Here is a 21,622-nt window from a genome sequence, read left to right on the forward strand (position 1 = left end):
AACTTGTCTGATTGAAGACTGCTGGAACAGAGCTCAGTTTTAAGCTTTTTAACTGGTCAATTGGGTAAAGTGTTGTTTTGATTGTATCTGCTCTATTTTCTGAAAAAAAAATGATATACTTGTTTCCCACCTTTCTGAACTAGTATAGTCCAGTTTTCAGGTTATTGCTGAATCCAGGGCTGTGTCACAAGTTTCTGTGTTGCCATTACCTTACTTGGATAGAAGGACGTTTCTCTGTTCACCTGTGATAGAGGGGAGCTTTGTGCAGCCTATTTGTCCCTGGAGGAGTGGTTTCAGCCCAGAAGTTAGTAGTTTATTGGCCATTTTGAGATAATTTCTCTCTCTTTCACTTCCCTGCTATAAAAACCTCATTTGCACAGTTTTTACGCTTGTATTCCGCTCAGTAAGTGCCTTCCAGGTGTTCTGCAGAGTCTACAGCAGCAGAGAGACAAAAGAGTGACTTTGGAGTGATTAAGTATCAGTTTTCTGCTTTTCTTGCTGTCTTAACTAATTCTGCCTAAAACGTCAGTTTTTTTTTTTCTTAGCGAATCTGTGATTTAAAAAGTTTGTTATTGTATACAACTCCACACAGCTCCTCGTGGTGTCCTGCAGAGTGATGCAGGCAACTGGTAGGCTACACACTCAAGTGCGCTAGCTAAATTAAAGCATTTACTGTGATTCTGTACCTAATTTCTGCTACTTAAAAAAAAAAAAAAAAATATTCTTGTTTCCTGCCTTTACTGAACTAGAATAGTCCAGTCTTCAGGTATTGCTGATCTCTGGGCTGTGTCATAGTTCCTGTGTTGCCCATATCCTTATTTGGATGGGAGGAAGCTTCTTTGTTCACCAGTGAGAGTGGGGAGCTCTGAGCAGCCTATCTGTCCCTTGAGGAGTGGTTCCAGCCCAGTAACTTGCAGCTTATTGGCCGTTTTGGGCCATTTCCGATCTCTTTCTAACCCCCTGCTTTAAAGCCAGCTTTAGCGCGCTTTTGCGCTTGTAATTTAAAGTTTGTCTTGTTTGTTGCATTTACCTGTTGAGGCTACATACTCAAGTGTGCTAGCCTGTGTTACATATTTATTGCATTTTCCTGCTGTTTGTTGCAAAAAAGAAAAAAAAAAGAAAAAAATTATCCTAGTTTCCCGTCTTTCCTGACCTAGAGTAGTCCAAATACAGGCTTTGCTGTATTCTGGACTTTTGGAAAGTTCCTGTGTTGCCCATTTCCTTTCTTGGATAAAGGGAGGCTTCTTTGTTCACCAGTGGCAGTGGGGAGCTTAGAGCAGCCTATCTATCCCTGGAGGAGTGTTCCCAGCACAATAATCTGGTAGTCTATTGGCCGTTTTGGGCCAATTTCTAGCTCTTTCAAGTCCCCCTGTATAAAACCTGCTTTGGCGCGTTTTTTTGCGCTTGTTACTACTCAGCCAAGCTCCTCGTGGTCCTGCAGAGTGGAGCTAGCAGTAGAGAGGCTAAAAGAGAGACTGCTAACCTGATAAGTGTTTTTTTTTTTTTGCTGCTACTACCTGGGTGACTGTCCGATCCAGCTAAAACTGCAAGTATTTCTGCTTCTTGAACTGTTTTAAACTGTTTAAAGTTGTTTTTGTTCCTGCACTTTTAAAGTTTGCCCTGTTTGTTGCATTTACCTGTTGAGGCTACACACTGAAGTGCGCTAGCCTGTGTTACATATTTATTGCATTTTCCTGCTGTTTGTTGCAAAAAAGAAAAAAAAAATATCCTTGTTTCCTGTCTTTCCTGACCTAGAGTAGTCCAAATACAGGCTTTGCAGTATTCTGGACTTTTGGAAAGTTCCTGTGTTGCCCATTTCCTTTCTTGGATATAAGGAGGCTTCTTTGTTCACCAGTGGCAGTGGGGAGCTTAGAGCAGCCTATCTATCCCTGGAGGAGTGTTCCCAGCACAAGAATCTGGTAGTCTATTGGCCGTTTTGAGCCAATTTCTAGCTCTTTAAAGTCCCCCCCTGTATAAAACCCGCTGTGGTGTGGCTTTGCGCCATTTTGCACATACCGCAGCATCGGGCAACGCCGCTTAATTGGGTTTAAACCATTCTCTGCTCCACAAAGTCTGCTCTTCACTTTTTCCCTTAGAACTGATCTAGTTCTCATAATAAACACCCTATTCCTACTCTAAAGCCTGGCACTTGCTCACTAAAGCAATTATATAAGTCAGCACTAAAAAATTAAAAGCACTACACCCTCACAAACTCCCCTTGAGTACCTTGTTCCCCATTGGCCCTTTTTTCAATTATAAAGGAATTCCCAATACTATTCTAGCATGTCCAAAGGTCAGTTATCAGTCTCTTCTCCAGTCCAGATGGTGAATCTGGGAATCTTGAGGCAATGGTACAACTGCCTCATGTACACAGACAACCCTCTCCTCCTCCCAACAAATTCCAACACGTGAGAGATGCAACCATATAGCCAAACTGGAGGCTAAGCTCTCTCAACTCAGTACTGGCGTAACCAGTCAGGAGGAGAAGTAAACCACACTCACTACAATTCCAGTCTCACATAGACCTACCACGACAGCAAACCAAACACATAAACACACAAAAACATACTCGGAGACTCTAAATAAATATCTGCCTAAGCAACAGAGACCTCCAAAGCAGACACCCAAGCAACCGCTACCCCAAAGCAAAACACGTGCAACACATAGATCACAAAGCCAGTGTGCCGAACAGTCACAGCCCTTAAGGCTAAACAACACACCTGATACACTTGTAATAGTGACTCTGTCATCCGGCACACTAACGTCCCGCTCACCAGGCTGAACAAGAAGGTCACGGTGAGCTGCCTGTCGGGCGCTAGGATCTGCCACATAACACAAGCACTCAGGTCACTCCAAGGCAAGTACAAATATGATTCAGTCATTGTCCATGCTGGTGTGAATGACCTGAGATGTACCTCCCTGGACTACATGAAAAGAGACATAGAGGAGCTTTCTGAGCATGTAGCTCAGGCCTGTATGACCCTGACCTTGAGTAGCATCTTGCCCTCACCAAGAAAGATGCCACAATATGAAGGCAAGGTGATCAATTTCAACAATTGGCTTAAATATTGGTGTCATTCAAAGGGGATCCAGTGCCTGTCAGCCTGGGATGACATGCTCGACAAGCCACGATGCTTCGCTAGGGACGGCTTGCACCTGTCACCCCTGGGCTTTCGGATATTGGCAAAGGCTCTTGCCACCCCCATAGTGCCTTTTTTAGGCAAGGCTCAAAAGACAAACCCACCTCCATAGGTATCACAAGGGATAAGAAACTGAGTAATGCTACTCAATGCCAGAAGTCTAAACATCAAGATTCACGCACTCAAAACTCTCCTTAGCATGGAGAACATCGATATCTGTGCAGTAACAGAAACCTGGTTCAAGGCTCCCGAGAGCACCCCAGCACTACCAGGTTATACGTCATACCATGTTTTTCGGCCCCAAAACTTGGACCGAACCACAAAAGGAGGGGGAGTATCAATATTCGTCAAAGATACCCACACCTCCAGGTTGGTGGCACAGCACGAAGCATCAGAGACTATCCATGTGCAACTAACAGTGGGTAAAACTGCCTTCCAGTTTATAGCCTGCTACAGACCACCCTCCCAAACCCAGGAACCCCACTCGGCCTTCCTGAGAACACTGGAAAATATGAAGGTCTCTCCAAACACCATTATATTGGGCAACTTCAACTACCCAAACATAGACTGGGAGCATTACTCTAGCTCCAACACCCTAGCCCAAAGGTTCCTAGAATTTATAAACTCAAATGCTATGGAACAGTTTGTTACCACTCCCACAAGTGGGGAAAACATACTGGACCTGATCATCACCAACATGGGGACTCTATGCTCCAGACCAGAAGTGTATCCCTCACTGGTAAGATCAGACCATAAACTAATCTCACTAGATATTCACATCCTGACCCCAGCCCCTGCCCAGAAAACCACAGTGAAAAACTTCTCTAAAGCAAATTTCACACTCCTCAAAACCGAGGTGGAATCCTTCAAAGCCCCCAGGCCTGTGGAAAATACAGCCCAGACCGCAGAATCCTTTATAAACGCATTCTATGAACACCTTCAGGAATGCATGGATCATGCAATCCCAAACAAAACCAAGACCCAATTCTGCAAAGGCCGGCGTCCTGTCTGGTGGATCCCAGCCATAAACAAATTATACAATAGAAGGGAGGAAGATACCACATGATAGAGCAAAATCCCAAAAAGGGAAGGCATCTCTGATCAGTATTAGCAAAAAACTAAGGGCACTCATAAAATTGTCTAAGGCCAGTTTCGAGAGAAAAATTGCACAGGACACCAAGGATAATCACAAGGCTTTCTTTAGTTATGTTAGAAACCTGGGTGGGAATTCCCAGATATGCTCAGAATTAGTCCAAAATGACAAAAAATACACCGAAACCGCAGTCATTGCCAACATCCTAGCTGACAGGTTCAGCGCAAACTCCCCCTTCCCCACCAAAAGGGCAAATATCTATCCCAGCAGAGTGCTGCCCCCCTGACATCTCAGATGCTCAGGTAAGAGCCGCCCTCTCCAAAGCAAAAAACACAGCATCAATGGGACCAGACAGTGTCCCGGGCTGCGTCCTACATGAACTCCAAGAAGAACCAAGCCCAAACATAAAACTACTGTTCAATCTCAGCCTTAGTACAGGTTATGTCCCCAAAGAGTGGCATACAGCAACAGTGGTCCCTCTCCACAAAGGTGGTGCCTCAACGGATCATGGAAACTTTCGCCCCATAAGCCTGACTAGCTTGGTCTGCAAAGCTATGGAAAGGATCATCATGGACCTCATAAATAAAGATATTGGGGACCTACAGACACTGGATCCTACCCAGTTCGGCTTTAAGGGCAGATCCTGCCTCTTAAACCTGGTCAATTTCTTTGAAAGAGTCACCAAGGCCATTGACAAGGGGAAGGTGGACCACACAGCCTACCTGGACCTCGCAAAAGCCTTCGATACAATACCCCACTCGAGCATTATAGATGAGCTCACCAGCTTAAATATAAACCCCTATGTCACTAGATGGGTTGCAAACTGGCTCAAGGACAGAACCCACATGGGTAGAATTGCTAGAGCCTTGTCAGACTCCAAACCAGTTACAAGTGGCGTCCCACAAGGCTCAGTCCTGGGACCTCTCTTGTTCGGTATATATTTCTCGGAGGTACAGGCCAACAAGGAAGGACTGTGGCTGACCAAGTTCGCAGATGACTGCAAACTGGGCGCCATAATAGATTCTCCAGCCGACACAAGCATCCTACAAAAGGGCCTCATAGAAACAGACAACTGGTGCCAGAGCCATGGCCTCAAGCTAAACACCAAAACGTGTACAGTCATCCCTTTCGGCAAAAACAAAGTGCCCACAAATTACCACATAGATGGTAATCCATTAAGTACGGAAGGAGTAATTAGGGACCTGGGGACCCAAGTTGATAGCAATCCCTCATTCGACAACCACGTGGCCAAAGTGGTTAGAAAATCATTTTATATAGCCCACCTAATCATGAAGGGATTCACATCTAGATCAGGGGAGATCATCGTGCCTCTTTTACTCATCCCTTATCAGGCCCATAAATTGAGTACAATGCCCCTTTTGGGATGCACCTTACCAGACACCTGCAGCAACTGGAAAGACCCCAAAAGTACCTCACCAAGAGGATCAAAGGGCTCAAACAGATGCCATATGCTGCCCGGTTAAAGAAACTCCAGCTCTACTCAGTGGCATACCGCCTGCTCAGAGGCGATCTGTGCCTGATGTATAAAGTCATGTCCAACCCGGAATTAATGGACCTGCTGCACCTCAGAAAATCCAAATCCCAACGAGCTACGTGCTCGAGAGACTTGAACCTCAGCACTGAAATATAGGACATGCTGGAGGGACAGATTCATAACCCAGAGGCTCCCTTCACTCTGGAATAAAATCCCAGTCCTGGTTAGGCAGAGTCCCTCATAGACTCTTCAAGAGGAATCTTCATGAGTGGATGGGAGATTGTAGATTTACTCCGGGTATCACTTCTGTGTCACTGTTAGACAGATGCACAGTATACTAACCTCGAAAAAGGGCATAGCAAAATTAATTTTAAAATAGGCGGCGAAAGCCAAACACACTCTGGCTAGGCTTGTAAATGCCCTAGGGCAGATAGCCTAGTATGAACCTATGTATTTTGATGATCCCATATGCAAGGCTGCATATGAGAAAGCTTCAGTGGTACCTCAAGAATCTTTGGTGTCAACACACACAGGACTTAGACTTGATTCTTCCCTTGATTCCCTGTCTTCAAGTGGAGTTCCTCTGGTGGGCGACAGTCTATTGTCAGAACAATGGTTTGCTTTTCCGCCCACTGCCTGCCAGCCAGAGACTCACTACAGATGCCTCAGATGTCGCATGGGGGCCTCATCTGGAGGGCAGTGGCATACAGCTTTCTTGGAGCACCCAGCAGATTCATCTGCACATAAAGTTTAAAGAATTGATGGCAGTACAGCAGGCCTTGCTGGCTTTCAAAGACCTACTCTACCCTAGGACTCAGCTGATCAGGATAGACAATACCACAGTCATGTGGTACAAGCAAGGGGGACTCGCTCTTACCCCTTCTGCCGACAAAGCATGAGACTATGGTCCATAGCATCCATGGGCTTACATCTAATAGCCCAGTATCTTCCAGGGAGGTTGAACTCCTTGGCGGGTCATTTGAGCAGATATGTTTTGGATCCTCACGAGTGGCAACTGAACAAGGACATTTTCCATCACATCACTCCTCTTTGGGGCACCCCACAAGTGGATCTTTTCTCCTCTCACACCAATCATCTCCTTCCAACCTTCTGCACCAGGGAGTTTCACAACAAAGCTTGGATGGTGGACACATTGTCCTTCACATGGACACATCTCTCAGTTTATGCATTCCCTCCTCTGCCTCTTCTTCCCAGAGTGCTGCTAAAGTTAAGGGACGAAAAACCAAAGGCTATTCTGATAGCACCAGATTGGCCCAGGCAGCATTGGTATCCCCTCCTTCGCTGCCTTTCACAGGCTCAACCTTGGCATCTTCTCCTGGTACCAGATCTGTTGCTTCAGGGAGGGAGAAAGTTCCTTCATCCTCATCTTCAAACTCTGCATTTGACTGCCTGGCTAATACTTTAAATCTTTCCAAACAGGTGGTTGAAGTTCTTCATGAGGCCAGGAAGCCTAGCACAAGAAAATCCTATACAGATAAATGGAAAAATTTTGCTCTTGGATGCTGACTAAAAGAGAAGACTCTTCTCATCCTTCTCTTTCCTTCATTCTTGACTACCTAGCAGGCTTGCTTAATGGTGGACTTTCCTTTTCTTCATTCAAAATTCACGCTTCAGCAATTTCAGCTCATTGTTCTTTTGAGCAACCCAGTTTTTTTCACCCCTTGATGAAACAGTTCCTGAGGAGAGCTAGTAGTCTTAGACCTCCCAGAAAGAGCTCCTACTCCTGCTTGCGATCTTAATTTTTTCCTGGAAAATCTTACTCTGCCTTCCTTTGAACCAGCTGCCTCTGCAGATTTGAAGTTTCTGTCCTGGAAGACTGCTTTCCTTTTAGCTATTACTTCAGCTAGAAGGGCATCTGAGCTGCAAGCCTTAATGGCAGTAGAACCTTTCATTATTTTTCACTCAGATCGGGTTTATCTGAGAACTAATCTCTCCTTTGTGCCTAAGGTAGTTTCCAGTTTAACCCTTAACCAGTCTGTTCACCTGCCTACATTTTTCATCACTCCCCACAATAAAGGGGAAAGGATTCTGCACTCTCTTGATGTGCATAGACAGCTGAGATTTTACTTAGGACTAAATCCTTTCAAAAATCTGAACAGTTGGTTACTTTTGCTCCTGGGGCTCAGGGTAAATCTATTTCTAACAAACCATCTCCAAATGGAATGCTCATTGTATTCACTTTTGTTACCTGCAGCATGGGAAGGTTCCCCCTCAGGGTATTAGGACCCATTCTACTAGAGCAGCCTCTACCTCTGCAGCCTTTCTGAGAGGTGTGCCTACTTAGGACATCTTAGAGGCAGCTACTTAGTCTTCTGTCCATACTTTCACAAAGCATTACAGTCTACCCACAAAGCATTACAATCTACCTTTGTTTTCTAAATCCAGGGCTGCTTTTGCCTCTGCAGTTTTGCAGGGCCTTCTTACCAACCCTTAATCTGTGATTCTTCCTCCACCCTTTATCTTTTTCCTGGGCTTTGAGAATCAACCCATATGTGAGGACTGTAACAGTGAAAAACGAAGAACATGATACAGTTGTGTACACTTAACATAAATGTAGATGTTGGAGTGTATTCACTGTTGCAGTCCTGGTTTCCCACCCTCCATTCTCCCTTTTTTCTTAAGGCACAGACTATATATATTTTTATTTTTTGTATGACGTGTTCAGGGTGCTATCTTCCTGGGTTAGCCTTTTTTGGGGCTCCTGACAGTTAATGCAAGAAAAACTGAGGAAATGGCATTTGCTACCTCCCTTTATACCTGACGTTCTGACATCAGTTTTACACCGGCGGCAGCCAACATCATATACCAAGGACTCTGGTATTCGGGCCGACTGACTGCTACCAGGAGCCGGATAACCCATATGTGAGGACTGCAACAGTGAATAAAACTCTAACATCTATATTTATGGTAAGTGTACACAACTGTACTTTCCTTCCTCTGGATCAGAGCCCACTGTTCCAGTGCCGAGGGGATCGGTTGTTTCTTCGGATCCAGCAGTTCTTTCTCATCGGAGCTGAGGTGCCTTTGAAGCCAAGAGGAGAGTAATGTCCCCCAGGACATCCACAACTTCAGGACAAACTACCTCCTCCCTAAAAGAGCCTGTGTCCACTTCTGCCTCACAGATCCCTTTGAAACGTAGAGACCCCTGAGCCTCAGGAAGCCCAACTGGGTGGCTCCTACTCTTCCGAGACCTCACCAGAAGTTCCCAGGGAGAGAATTTGCAAGAGGAAGCACCTAGACTCCCCGCAGGAGTCACTCACATCTGACACCAACTTAGATGAATCAGAAGGGTCCCCCTCTGAAGTTATCTCATTTGCAGTTACATTAGAAATCCTTAAGCAGAGGGGTGGCTGGAAGCCCACCAACCCTACTGGAAGATGAGTCAGTTCTCCTGAAGGCTTTCGGGTCTCAACTTTCCACTTCCTGGGTGTGTCCACCTTTCGATGAGCTTATGGAGTTGGTCTCATGAAGGGCATGGGAATCTCTGGACACCATGGAGCCTGTCCCTAGGAGGCCCAATAAATTTATTTCTGCCCCTCCGGATAAATTTTTTCTCACTAAGGTAGTGCTGGTTGATGCCATGGTGGTGGCGGCAGCTACCAAAAAGATGTCAGAAACTTCTTCCTCTGTCTATCCTCCTAACAGAGACTCTAGGATCTTCATGGGTAGATATGGGGAAGCGCATGTACAGTTAAGTGACTTTTGCCATGCATTCACTGAACTGTTTTACACATTTCACAAAACTGCAAAGAGACGTTTTAAAAGAGCTTGGAGATGCTCTTCACGGTACAGTAACTACAGGAGCTTCTGACAAAGTTGCCTCCCAGCTTTCTACCCTTCATTCCATAGTGAAATCGTCCATGCTTCTCATATCATATGCAGCTGATGGAACGAGTAGGGCAGCGGGTACAGGAATTGCTCTCAAGAGACACTCCTGGATGCGCTTATGTTCCTTTGCGGAGCCCTTTAAGTCATCCTTTGTCAACTCCCCTTTTGATGACTTGTCCCTTTTTCGGCCCAAAGTTAAGGGAACTTTGACCAGGTGTGAGCAGGAAGGAAAGACGGTCTGCCAACGGAGTCCGTTTTCCCATACCTACTAGACCATACCTCAAAGGTCAAAAGGGAGGAAAGATGTGGTTCCGGAAAGCCCAAGGAGCCTTTCTGGACACACTTGGTGAATCCCTCCCTAGGGACAGAGGAGGGAGCAATAAATGGAAGATGCCACCCTCGCAGCAGAGTGCATCTGCAAAACCAGGGAGACAGAGACCAGTTCTTTGGGAAGCCCTTCCAGCGCTCCTGAAAGGAGGCCCGACTGTCCTACTCTGGAGGCAGTCGGGGGTCACTTATTTTTGTATCCAGACGCATGGCTCAAAATAAACGACAAATGGGTACAAAGTATAGTTTCCAGAGGATATTTCATTCCCTTCGCCACCCGCCCTCCATTGACAGCAAAAATCCCGGCCGTTCCACCCAGTTACAGGGAACTAGCAACAGTAGAGCTCCAAAGGTTGCTAAGAAAAGGAGTCATCCAACCAGTTCCAGCAGACCAGACAGGATCTGTTACTTAAGATTCTTTTTAATTTTAAAAAAGAGGGGACTGGAGACCTATTTTGGACCTCAGCAGACTAAACAGATCTGTCAAGAAGTAGTTCCGGATGGTCACGCTTCAGTCGATACTTCTCTACTTAGGGAAAATCAATTGGATGTGCTCGAAAGATCTCCAGGATGAGTACTACCATATAAAAATGGCCACACCATCCAGGGATAATTTTTGCTTCCAGCTGGGAGCCAATCATTACCAGTTTCGAGCCCTGCCCTTTGGTCTCATTACAGCCTCCAGAGTGTTTACCAAATGTATGGCAGTGGTCATGGCTCACCTGAGGTGTTTAGGATTCCAGGTGTTTCAGTACTTATACTGTTTTCTCCTCACCGCCACCACCAAGCATCAGTTAATACAAGCCAGGGGCACCACTCTTACTCTTTGCAATCTTCTGGGCATTACCATAAATTCAGAAAAATCTGCCTTGTTGCAATGGCAACATACCATTTTTAACTGAGCAGAATTGGACACCACCACCACTTTAAAACTGCCATCAGAAAAGATATTACTACTTCGTCAGCAAATCCAGAACATCATTTCCAGAGACAAGGCTCCAGCATCAGAAGTGCTAAAGTTGTTAGGGATGATGGCAGCTGCCATAATAGCGATTCTGTTGGGTCGCATTCACATGCGGATTCTACAATGGCTGCTGTTCACACACTGGTTTTATCAAGAGCTCCCAATGTCTCATCTCATTATTGTAAAAAGTACATGGAAAATGGATCTTTGGTGGTGGTTGACCTCTCCAAGTTAACGATAGGTCGTCCTTTTATCCTAGCCTCACCATTGGCCACAGTGACCATAGATGCTTCCCTGATAGGGTGGGGGGGGAATTTCAGGGAAGAACAGCCCAAGGCACATGGATCGATCAAGAGACTCATCTGCATATCATTGTCCTGGGAATGAGAGCAGTACTGTTGGCGTTGCAGTACTTTCAGGATTCTTCCCCCACTGGAGACCATTGCAGTTCAGATGGACAGCATGTTAGTGGTCTGGTACTTGAACAAGCAAGGAGGAACCAGGTCCTATCCCCTTTGTCGAAAGGCTGTAAGAGTATGGCAGTGGGCTCCATCCACCCAGCGCTTTCTGATAGCAACGCACATCCCAGGGAAATCCAACGTGATTGCAGACTAACTGAGCAGGCAATTTTGTTGCCTCACGAGTGGTCCCTCAAACAAGAGTTATCCGATAGAATATTCCACAAATGGGGCCAGTATTACTGCGATCTTTTTGCTTCCCACATAAACACAAAATGCAGAAGCTACTTTGCCCTGATTTCCCCTCAAGGGATGCACTAATACACAATTGGCCCCCGGGTCGTCTCTATGCATTCCCACCAATTCCCCCGATACCCAAAATACTACAGAAAGCAAAAGCCCTGGGAAGGACCATCATTCTAATAGCCCCTCATTGGCCTTGTCAGATTTGGTTCCCCTTCCTTTGTCTTCATCTGTTGAAAAAGTCTCTGATTCTAGACCCAGTTCCAGACCTTCTGACACATTCATCGTGGGCTCTTCATCCCTCCCTTCATTCCCTAAAATTGACAGCTTGGCTGCTCCAATTCCCAACATAGCCAGGTTCCAAAACCTCTCAAGCAAAATGCAGCATATTTTAATATCCTCTCATAAATTCTCCACTAGGAAGTTGTACCTTAGCAAATGCAGGAGATTTTCTATGTGGACTTCTCAGAATAACATTGATCCCTACCAGGCCCTCATTTCCTCTCTATTAGAATTTTTGACCATGCTTTTCAACAAAGGAGCAGCGGCAGCTGCAGTTCGGGTACAGCTTGCCACTATCTCTAATTTTTATCTTGGTATTGAAGGATTGAACATAATGTCACACAAGATCTCCAAAGCCTTCCTTAAAGGGCCTTCCACCTCAGACCACCAGTGAAATCCCCTTATACCCCATGGAACTTAAATTTTATGCTTTCACGCATTATTCTCCCACCTTTCTAGCCAGCTTCCTCATGTGATTTGAAATTTTTGTCTTGTCTTTTTAGTAGTCTGCCCGAAGAGTATCAGAACTTAGACCTTCTCCATAAAACCTCCATACTTTGTTTTTCATGCTGACAGTGTCACTGCGAACAAATCCTACATTCTTACCTAAAGTTTGTACTGAAGCTAACTTTAGCCAAATAATTGATTTGCCAGTATTTTAACCCAAACACACCAACAACTTAAAGTATATGCTGCACAAGCTTGATGTTCATGGACAGCTCAGATTTTACTTGGATAGAACCAGAGTTTAGAAGATCAGAACAACTTTTTGTTTCTTTTCGGATTTTAGGAAAGGTATGCCAATGGCAAAAACACTATCTAAATGGTTGTCTGATTGCATTGCTTTCACTTATTCAGCTGCCAATTTACCTTTACAACACAAAATTAAGGCTCATTCTACCAGAGCAGTGTCCACATCTTCTGCCTTTTCTGCTAGGCTTCCTATAGACTATATTTGTGCAGCAGCCACTTGGTCAAGTTCTCATACCTTTATCACTCATTACAAAGTTGATAGGACCTCCATGGACAGGGCTTCCTTTGGTTCTACTGTTCTGAAAAATATACTCCTGTGAGCCACTCAACAAAGATGTTGCTTGGGACGCTACCCATCTGTAAGAATGAATGGCAAGATAGAACAAATTCACATAAAGATGTTATGTACTCACCATAATGTTCCATGTGAGTTGTTCATCTTGCCTTCATTCTTACTTCCCACCCTCCTACCCCCTCCAGGGTTTTTCAAGGGCCGAGATACTAGTTTTATCATGGTCGCTCAGTCTTTCTATGTTTTTTCCCTAAAAAGGTGATAGAATGACTAGGTATTGTTAGAGGCAGCAAACAAGATCTGAGGTAACTCAAGGTGCATCATGGGATAGGGACTTGGCCTCAAGCTGTCTGAAGACCTCGAGCTTTGTAGTAGGCCGACTCAGAGCCGAGGATTGGCTCCGACCCCATCTGTAAGAATGAAGGCGAGATGAACAACTCACATGGAATGTTATGGTGAGTGCATAACTTCTTTTTTCTCCAGCTTCTCTCATACTTTGCCTGTTAGACACTCTAGCATCTTCCATCATGCTAGATGTTCTTCGTGTTTCACTGTTGCAGTCATTACATTTGGGTTATCTGCTTGCGGGTAATCCTCAGTCAGCCTGATTAACAAAGTCTTGGGTCCTGCGTCTGTTGCTGTCTCTTCTGTGACGTCAGGTCGTCAGGGCTATAAAACATGCAGCCGAAGTCATTACATCTGTCTTTCTTGCCGTGCAGTAGCAGAAGCAGTTTGCAAGTGTCGGTCGGCCGACTCCTGAAATTTTCGTTTTCGAGTTTCAGAACCGAAGTCTTCAACTAAAAGCTAAGCATCCCATTGGGGAAACTTTTTCTTGCTCTAAATCATTGTCATTAAAAGTGAATAATTGCATTTCATGTGGGAAGCAAATACGTCATAAAGATTTTCATTCGTACTTTATTCTTTGCCTAGGCCCTGACCACAATGTACCTCTCTGTCCGTTTTGTGCCTTATTTAAACCACGAGCGATCAGTCGTCTCTATATTTGCTCTTCTAAATTTTTTGGTGCTCTGTTCATTTATCCTGATATGTCTTCGGTAAGCCATCCGACTACCAACATTCCAAAAAAACGCAAAGATAAAGACAGAGACAGGCCTCCCAGTTCACTCAGTGAGGCTCTTTCGCAGCCCCTGATACCCGCTACTTCAGATTCGCAAGCCTCTACTGAGACCCATTCGGAGTCCGGTTTGCTGCGAGATGCTTCAACTGTGGAACCTGGGGATGTCTCTACCTTGGATGGGTCCGGAGCCACTGTGCAGGCACCAGCTTCTGAGGGTGTATTCAGGCCTACTGACATGCATATTAAACTGGCACCATCTTCTTCAAGGCCTAAAACTCGAACCATGCCTAGAAAACTGACGCCCAGACTGCATGGTCAGGCCTCTGTGCCTAAAGAACAAATGATAAGAATGACTGAAGACCTTATTACTTTAATCAGGGGAAGCCAACCTTCCCCCTCTGAGAGACCTAGGACTGAGTTTGCTTAAGATACTTCTGACCAGTATTATGAAATTTCTGTTTCCTCTGATGACCAGGATTTACCCTTATCTACCTATGAGGATTCTGATGCTGAGGACTCTATTCCCCCTGCTCCCCCCAGAGGATTTCTCTTTTGGTGAAACCTTGCATACTCTGAGATCTTTTTCATTGGGAAAGTCAGGATTTCTCTGATTCTAAAAAGAGACTTAGGGATTTCTTACTCCTGCCCCAGTACAGGCCTTTAGCTATACCTTCTGTACTGGATATTGTTGATGATGCCTTTTTGGAATCTAGCATGGCCCCTGACTCTCTACCTCCTGCTTCCAGAAAACCTGATAGATATTACAGGGTTCCTGACTCTCAAGTTCCTTTTCAAAAATCATACTGTGGATCCTGAAACCATTTCACAGGGACCCAAGGGCATTAAAGTTACTACTGTAAAAAATCCTACCCCCTCTGATAGGGACTCCAGGGTGCTGGATAGATGGGTAAGAAGGTATACACTTCTGCTACTGTGGCCATTAAGGCCTTGAATTGCCACTTACATATGTTGAAGTATCAGCAGCATATTATTGGATTGCTTAAACAGAAAATGATAATTCCTGATTGTGCGGAAAATAAGGATTTACAGGATTTTATTCATTCTGCTGAAAATGTTGGTAAACATACATTGCAATGTGGTTTTGATTGACTAGAGGCAACTTGCAGGGCTGCGGTAACTGGGTCTGTACTTAGATGGCATGCTTGGCTTAAGGAGCAATCCTTGCCAGATCATGTTAAAGCGAAATTACTGGATGCTCCCTTAAGTCAGGGCCAACTGTTTGGCAACAAGGCAGAAGTAGTTCTTAAAAAGATGGAGGAAAAAGCTAAATCTATGCAAACTGTTAAACTTTTTACAAGCACAACCTCCAAGATTTAGTAGGCATTGGCCTTCTAAGAATTGATGCTTTCCTGCCAATTCCAGACCTTCAGTTCAAACCCAGATCCAGCAGAGCACCCAGGCTTCAGTCCCAGGGGATGCACAGAACTAAGCAGTGGGGGCCTCCACTTCCAAATTTGGGAGTAATAAAACTCCCTCCCATGGTAAACTGTCTCAGTGACTTCTTTGTAAAACTTCCAAGCACTTCTCAACTGACTACCTCTTTGGGGGGAAAGATTACACTTCATGCAAAGAACTAGGGACTCATTATCTAGGACAAATGGGTTTTAAATATGGTGTCCCAAAGATGCAGATTTCACTTCCACACGTCACCAACTCCAAGTGGTTGGCTGGATCTACCACCAAAGCAGTGGGCAGAGGCCAGAAAGCAAGTACTCTCTCTCTTAAGCATAGGGGCTATTGAATTGGTACCAGAAGAGTAAAAGGGACAAGGTTTCTACTCGAGATTTTTCCTGGAACCCAGAAAAGACTATTCATGGCATCCTATCCTGGACCTGCTTACTCTAAACACCTTTTTGATGATTCCAAAATTCAAGATGCTGACCCTTCAGTTGCTTCTATGCTAAGCAACGATGCCTGGTTGGCAACACTAAATTTAAAGGAAGCATACCTGCACATCCCAATCAGGAAATCTTGCAGAAGATACCTACGCTTCAAAGCAGGCTACACGCACAATCAGTTCTCTGCACTGCCCTTTGGCTTTATCTACTGCGCCCAGGGTATTCACAAAATGCCTAGCTCCAGCCGTTGCATTTTGCAGGCAAAGACATATTCAAATATACCAATACCTGGACACTTGTCTAATTCAGGCAGAAAACCAGGACATACCTTTGAATCATCTGGCTTTTGTACAGAGGGTGCTAACTTGTCTGGGGTACACAATAAACAAAAAGAAATCACACCTAGTACCCTGTCAACATATTATATTCCTGGGAGAAAGCTTGAATACAACTTCCCAGATGGCTTTCCTCACGCCAGAGAAACAAATTCACTTGACAACCTACTTCCAACAAGTGGTCACAAAAACCCTGCTATCTGCAAGGCAAATACTACAAGCCTTGGGGTTCATGGCCTCCTGCATTCTTATAATTCCATATACAAGACTGTGTATGAGGAAACTACAATGGTATCTAAAAAGCCTATGGTGTCAACATTCTCACGATCTAAAAGCAATGATTCCTATCATTCTTTGTCTACTCCTAGAGTTCCTTTGGTGGTCAGAGGCCTGCCACCAAAACAAGGGATTACTATTCACACTACCCCCTGCCGCCTAGAACCCTAACAACAGAAGCATCAGACTATGCATGGGGGGCGCACCTGGCAGGGAAGTGCATTCAGGACAAATGAAACCCAATTAAAATGCACCTTTGCATCAATCATAAAGAAATGTTAGCTGTACAGAATGCTCTGACAGCCTTCAAGGACAAAATTCTTCCAGGACAATTCATGGTAAAGACTGACAACACCACTGTTATGTGGTACATAAACAAGCAGGGGGTACACATTCTTACCCCCTCTGCAGACTAGCCATGGCACGGAACACAGCCTTGAGTTACCAAGTACATCTACAAGCTCAATTCCTGCCAGGAAAACTAAATACACTGGCAAATGGACTAAGCATAACCCTCATGGACCCACATGAGTGGAAACTGGAACCAAGGATTTTCAACATGTTGACAAGCAAATGGGGTAGCCCAGATTTAGACCTGTTTGCCTCCCCCCAGAACTATCAATTGGAAAAAAATTTGTGCAAGGACTCCCCACAGACAAGTTTGAAAAGTGGATGCTCTGTCCTTCAGCCGGAAAAACATATCAGTTTATGCCTTTCTTCCTCTGCTCTCCAAAGTACTACTAAAGATCAAAACAAGACAAACCAAGGTCTATTTTGATTGCACCAGCCTGGCCACACCAACACTGGTACCCCCTCCTGCACAGTGTGTCACTGCTGGCCCCATGGCACCTGCCTCAGACTCCTACCCTGCTGTATCAGCAGGAGAACCAGATAATGCACCCTCAGCTTCAAACACTGAACCTAGCAGCCTGGCTAATTTCCTAAGCTCTCCTATACCATCCCTCAGTAAACCAGTGATGGATGTCATTTTAGAGGCAAGGAGGTCTTGTAATAGAAAATCTTATCCTGAAAAATGGAAAAGATTATGTGCCTGGAACCAGTCTCAAGGGATGAGCACAGCAGTGCCCAATTTACCTCAGATTTTACAGTACTTAACTGCGATGCTTCATAAGGGCCTGTCTTTTTCCTCAATAAAAATTCACGCCTCAGCCATTTCAGCTCATTATAACACAGAACCTCCCCTCTACTCTCTTCCACTGCTCAAGCAGTTCCTCAGAGGGGTCAAAAATTTAAGACCACCCAGGAGAGCTCCAACTCCAGCCTGAGACCTTAACTTTGTATTGGAGAAACTCAGCCTTCCTCCTTTCGAGCCAGCTGCTACTGCAGATTTAAAATTTTTTTCTTGGAAAACAGCTTCCCTTTTAGCCATCACTTCAGCAAGAAGGGCATCTGAATTACAGGCCCTTATGGCAGTGAAGCTTTTCATCATCTTTCATGCAGTCAGGGTGTCCCTCAGGACCAATCCCTCTTTCATGCCAAAGGTGGTATCCAGTGTGGCCTTTAATCAGTCCATTCATTTGCCTACCTTCTTTCCTAATCCACAGAACAAAGGGGAACGGATACTGCACTCCTTAGATGTGCACAGACATTGCATTCACTGCTGCTATAATCACCATGGAAAACCTATCCCACAGGAGTTCAGATCCCATTCAACCAGGGCTGCATCTACCTCTACAGCCTTTTTCAGAGGCATACCTACCAGGGACATCCTAGAAGCTGCTACCTGGAGTTCTGTACATACTTTCACGAAGTATTACCATTTGCCAATTTTCTCTAAATCCAGAGCTGGCTTTGGCAATGCAGTTTTGCAAGGCCTTATAGCTGGTCCTAATTCTATCTAAATTCCTTCTCCCATCCTTAGCTTTGGGAATCTACCCAAATGTAATGACTGCAACAGTGAAACACGAAGAACATAGTACAGTTGTGTACACTTAGCATAAATGTAGATGTTAGTGTATTCACTGTTGCAGTCTTGGTTACCCTCCCTCCAGCCCCCTGACTTCATTTGGTTATACCTCTTCTCTCCTTTTCAATGCTTAAAAGCTTTTTGGTGTATTTGCTTTTTTGTTTGAGGTATAATCTTGTATATTTATAGATTTAATTGCTTCCCATTGGGGGGCACCTGACATCTGGGGCAAAAACAACTGATATAATGACGTCTGCTGCATGTTTTATACCCTGACGTCATGGAGGAAGAGACAGCAGCTGACACAGGACCCAAGACTTTGTTAATCAGGCCGACTGACGGCTTACCTGCAAGCAGATAACCCAAGTGTAATGACTGCAACAGTGAATACACTCAAACATCTACATTTATGGCAGGTGTACACAACTGTACTTTCTCCATGTTAAGTACTTCATGAGAGTACTTAAATGGACTGTGTCTGTTCAGTGGCCTCTAGGTACTTGGTCTCTTCATCATTCCATAAGACTGTGTCTTATCTCTGTGTCGGACATCTAAAATGGTAGATTTAGTCCCCACTAGTCCAGTATTGGAGACCATTCATTCTTACCATTAGTCACCTTTACAGCACTTAGTCCTCAACTGATTTTCCATCCATGGTCTCTGCAACCCTCAACCATATTTTCTTTTTTCACCTGTCTACGAGGTCTCATTTGGATATGAAGTCCTTCAAGCTGATTGCAAGGTTTCTCCAGTTCTAGTGATGATCCAATGATCCTTCTGTTGCTTTTGAGAATGGTTCACAGCTTAACTGTTTCTCAAAAGCAGTCTACTAGAAAATTGCAAAAATAAAATTTAAAAATTCTCTGTGGGCTCTTGATAAAGGCTTGCATCCCTTCTCTGATGCCTGGTGTGCTAGCAAATATATTGAACTGTCATCCGGGGTTCCACTGTAGTTTATAGCCTCTTTTTAAGATATGCAAGGCCTTTTTGACAGTATATTTCTATTGAGACCACCCATTAAAGTCCCTATCCTACCACATGATCTCACTTTGACACTTCAGGCTCTGACTCAACCCACATTAGAGCCTGTTTCCACCTCCTCTTCAAAGAGTATTTATGAATTGTGGGTTTTGTCTTGCAAACTGTCAAACCTGAATTTTCACAAAGGCAGGGATGTCCTTCAAGGATGCATCTGCAGTCCTAACATATGGGTTGTCCTGCCTCAGGCAGCCCTTCGGTCGGCCGGATTCCAAATGCTGGGTCTGGCCTTGGCTGATGTCGCACTTCACCCGACGTCATAGCTGCTGTTTGTTGGGTATAAAGGCATCAGCCGACGCCATTTTCCTCGGTCTTTCTTGCCGCGCGGTGCCCGAAGCAGCTGTTCACAAGTGCCGGTCAGTCAGATCCAGAGATTTCTACTACCGAAGACTTCTAAAAAGCTAAGTACCCCGTTGGGGACTCTTTCTTGCCTCAGCCGATGTCAGACAAAGTAAATAATTGTTTAACTTGTGGGAAACAAATACCTCATAAGGATTTCCACTCTTACTGCCTTCCTTGCTTAGGCCCAGACCACGACGTATCAGCTTGTCTAGCCTGTGCTTCCTTCAACCGACGGACGCAGGCGTCGGTCGGAGTTCTACAGAGGAGTTTTTGGTCCCGCTTTTGCATACAAAATGCGTGGAGACTCGACTACACAATTAGTTAAAAAGCGCAAGGAAAAGGACCGACACTCGCGGTCCGCGGTTTCGGCTGAAACCGCAGTTAGGCCAACAGCGAGTGTCTCTGTTTCAGCTGAAACCGAGCCCTCGGTTCTTCCTTCGGCCGAAAGCATGCCTCCGATAGCCGAGGCCTCACACAGCATGGCTGAATCTGCTACTGAATTTACTGCTACAGAAGCAGGCACCCAGGATTTGTCGGACACTATTCTTTTAGACATATCTACCCCTGCACGTGGGGCTGCTAGACCCCCTGCATCTATGTCTATCAAGGCTTTTGCCAGGGCTAAAGCAGCTAAATCTTCTAAGGCCTTACCTGCTAAAACTCCCTCACAAAGGCCTACCTCTAGTTCCCAAATACTCAGCCTGGCTGAGGATCTCATTTCTTTGATTAGGGGATCCCAACCTCACCCAGACAGGGCCTCTCAGCCCCCTCCAGATAAGAGGCCTAGGACTGAACCCCCGGAACCATTCTCTACAGACTATTCCTCGGATGACTCAGACCCTCACGAAGGCCCATATTCTCCTTATGAGGATTCTGATGCAGAAGACTCCATTCCTTCTGCTTCTCCTCCTGAAGAATTTTCTTTTGGGGAAACCTTACATGCTATGAGGGAACACTTCCAATGGCAGGGCCAGGATTTTTCAGATTCAAGGAAACGGCTAAGGACTTTTTTACATTTACCACAGCATAGGCCTTTAGCCATTCCTCCAGTACTAACAGTTGTTGATGATGCATATAATGATGCCTGTACTGCCCCTGATTCTCTTCCTCCGGCCCCTGCCAAGCCTGACAGATATTATAGTGTTCCGGACACACACTACCAGTTGTATAAGGCTCCTGTTGCAGACCCTGAAACCATTTCACAGGGCCCTAAAGGTGTGGCAGCTGCCTCTGCCAAAAAGCCACTTCCATCTGAAAAGGAATCTAGAGGCTTAGAGATGGGGTAAAAAGGTTTATACTTCAGCTACTCTTTCGGCCAGGGCCTTAAACTGTCAATTTCATATGATTCAGTACCAGGAATTTTTGTTAGACCAGCTAAATAAAAAACTGTCCTCTCCTGAACCTATAGACCGCAAGTCCCTTCAGGATTTGGTACATAACTCTCAGCAGGTCAGTAACCATTTTTTAAAATGTGGCTATGATGCACTGGAGGCTTCCTTTAGATCAGCTATGACTGGAACAGTGATTCGAAGGCATGCCTGGTTAAAAGAACAATCCTTACCAGACCATGTTAAGTCAAAACTCCTAGATGCTCCCATGGAGAAACAAAGTTTGTTTGGCTCCCCTGCACAGGAGGTTCTAAAGAAGGTGGAAGAAAAAAGCAAAATCTGTCCAAACAGTCAAGGATTTCTTACAGGTCCAACCTCCGAGGTTTAGCAGAAATTGGCCTTTGAAGAATTGGTCCTTTCCAGACAACTCCAGAGCACAGAAAGGCAGAAATAGACGCCCAAGAGGCAGAGGTCCATGGAGCACCCCACCCATGGAACCCGAAATAACCCCCAGCCCAAAAGGTTGGTACTTAACCAACCCCC

At 45.1% G+C, this 21,622-nt stretch overlaps 1 protein-coding gene across 1 annotated transcript in view; it reads left to right on the top strand.

The window, feature by feature from the left end:
• The window catches only part of LOC122795948 (transcription factor TFIIIB component B'' homolog), a 390,329-nt gene that overhangs the window by 4,926 nt on the left and 363,781 nt on the right, over positions 1 to 21,622 (top strand). The window lies entirely within an intron of this gene.

This window comes from Protopterus annectens, chromosome 2.part2, assembly GCF_019279795.1.
Source record: "Protopterus annectens isolate FY-2018-M chromosome 2.part2, PAN1.0, whole genome shotgun sequence".
NCBI lineage: Eukaryota > Metazoa > Chordata > Ceratodontiformes > Protopteridae > Protopterus > Protopterus annectens.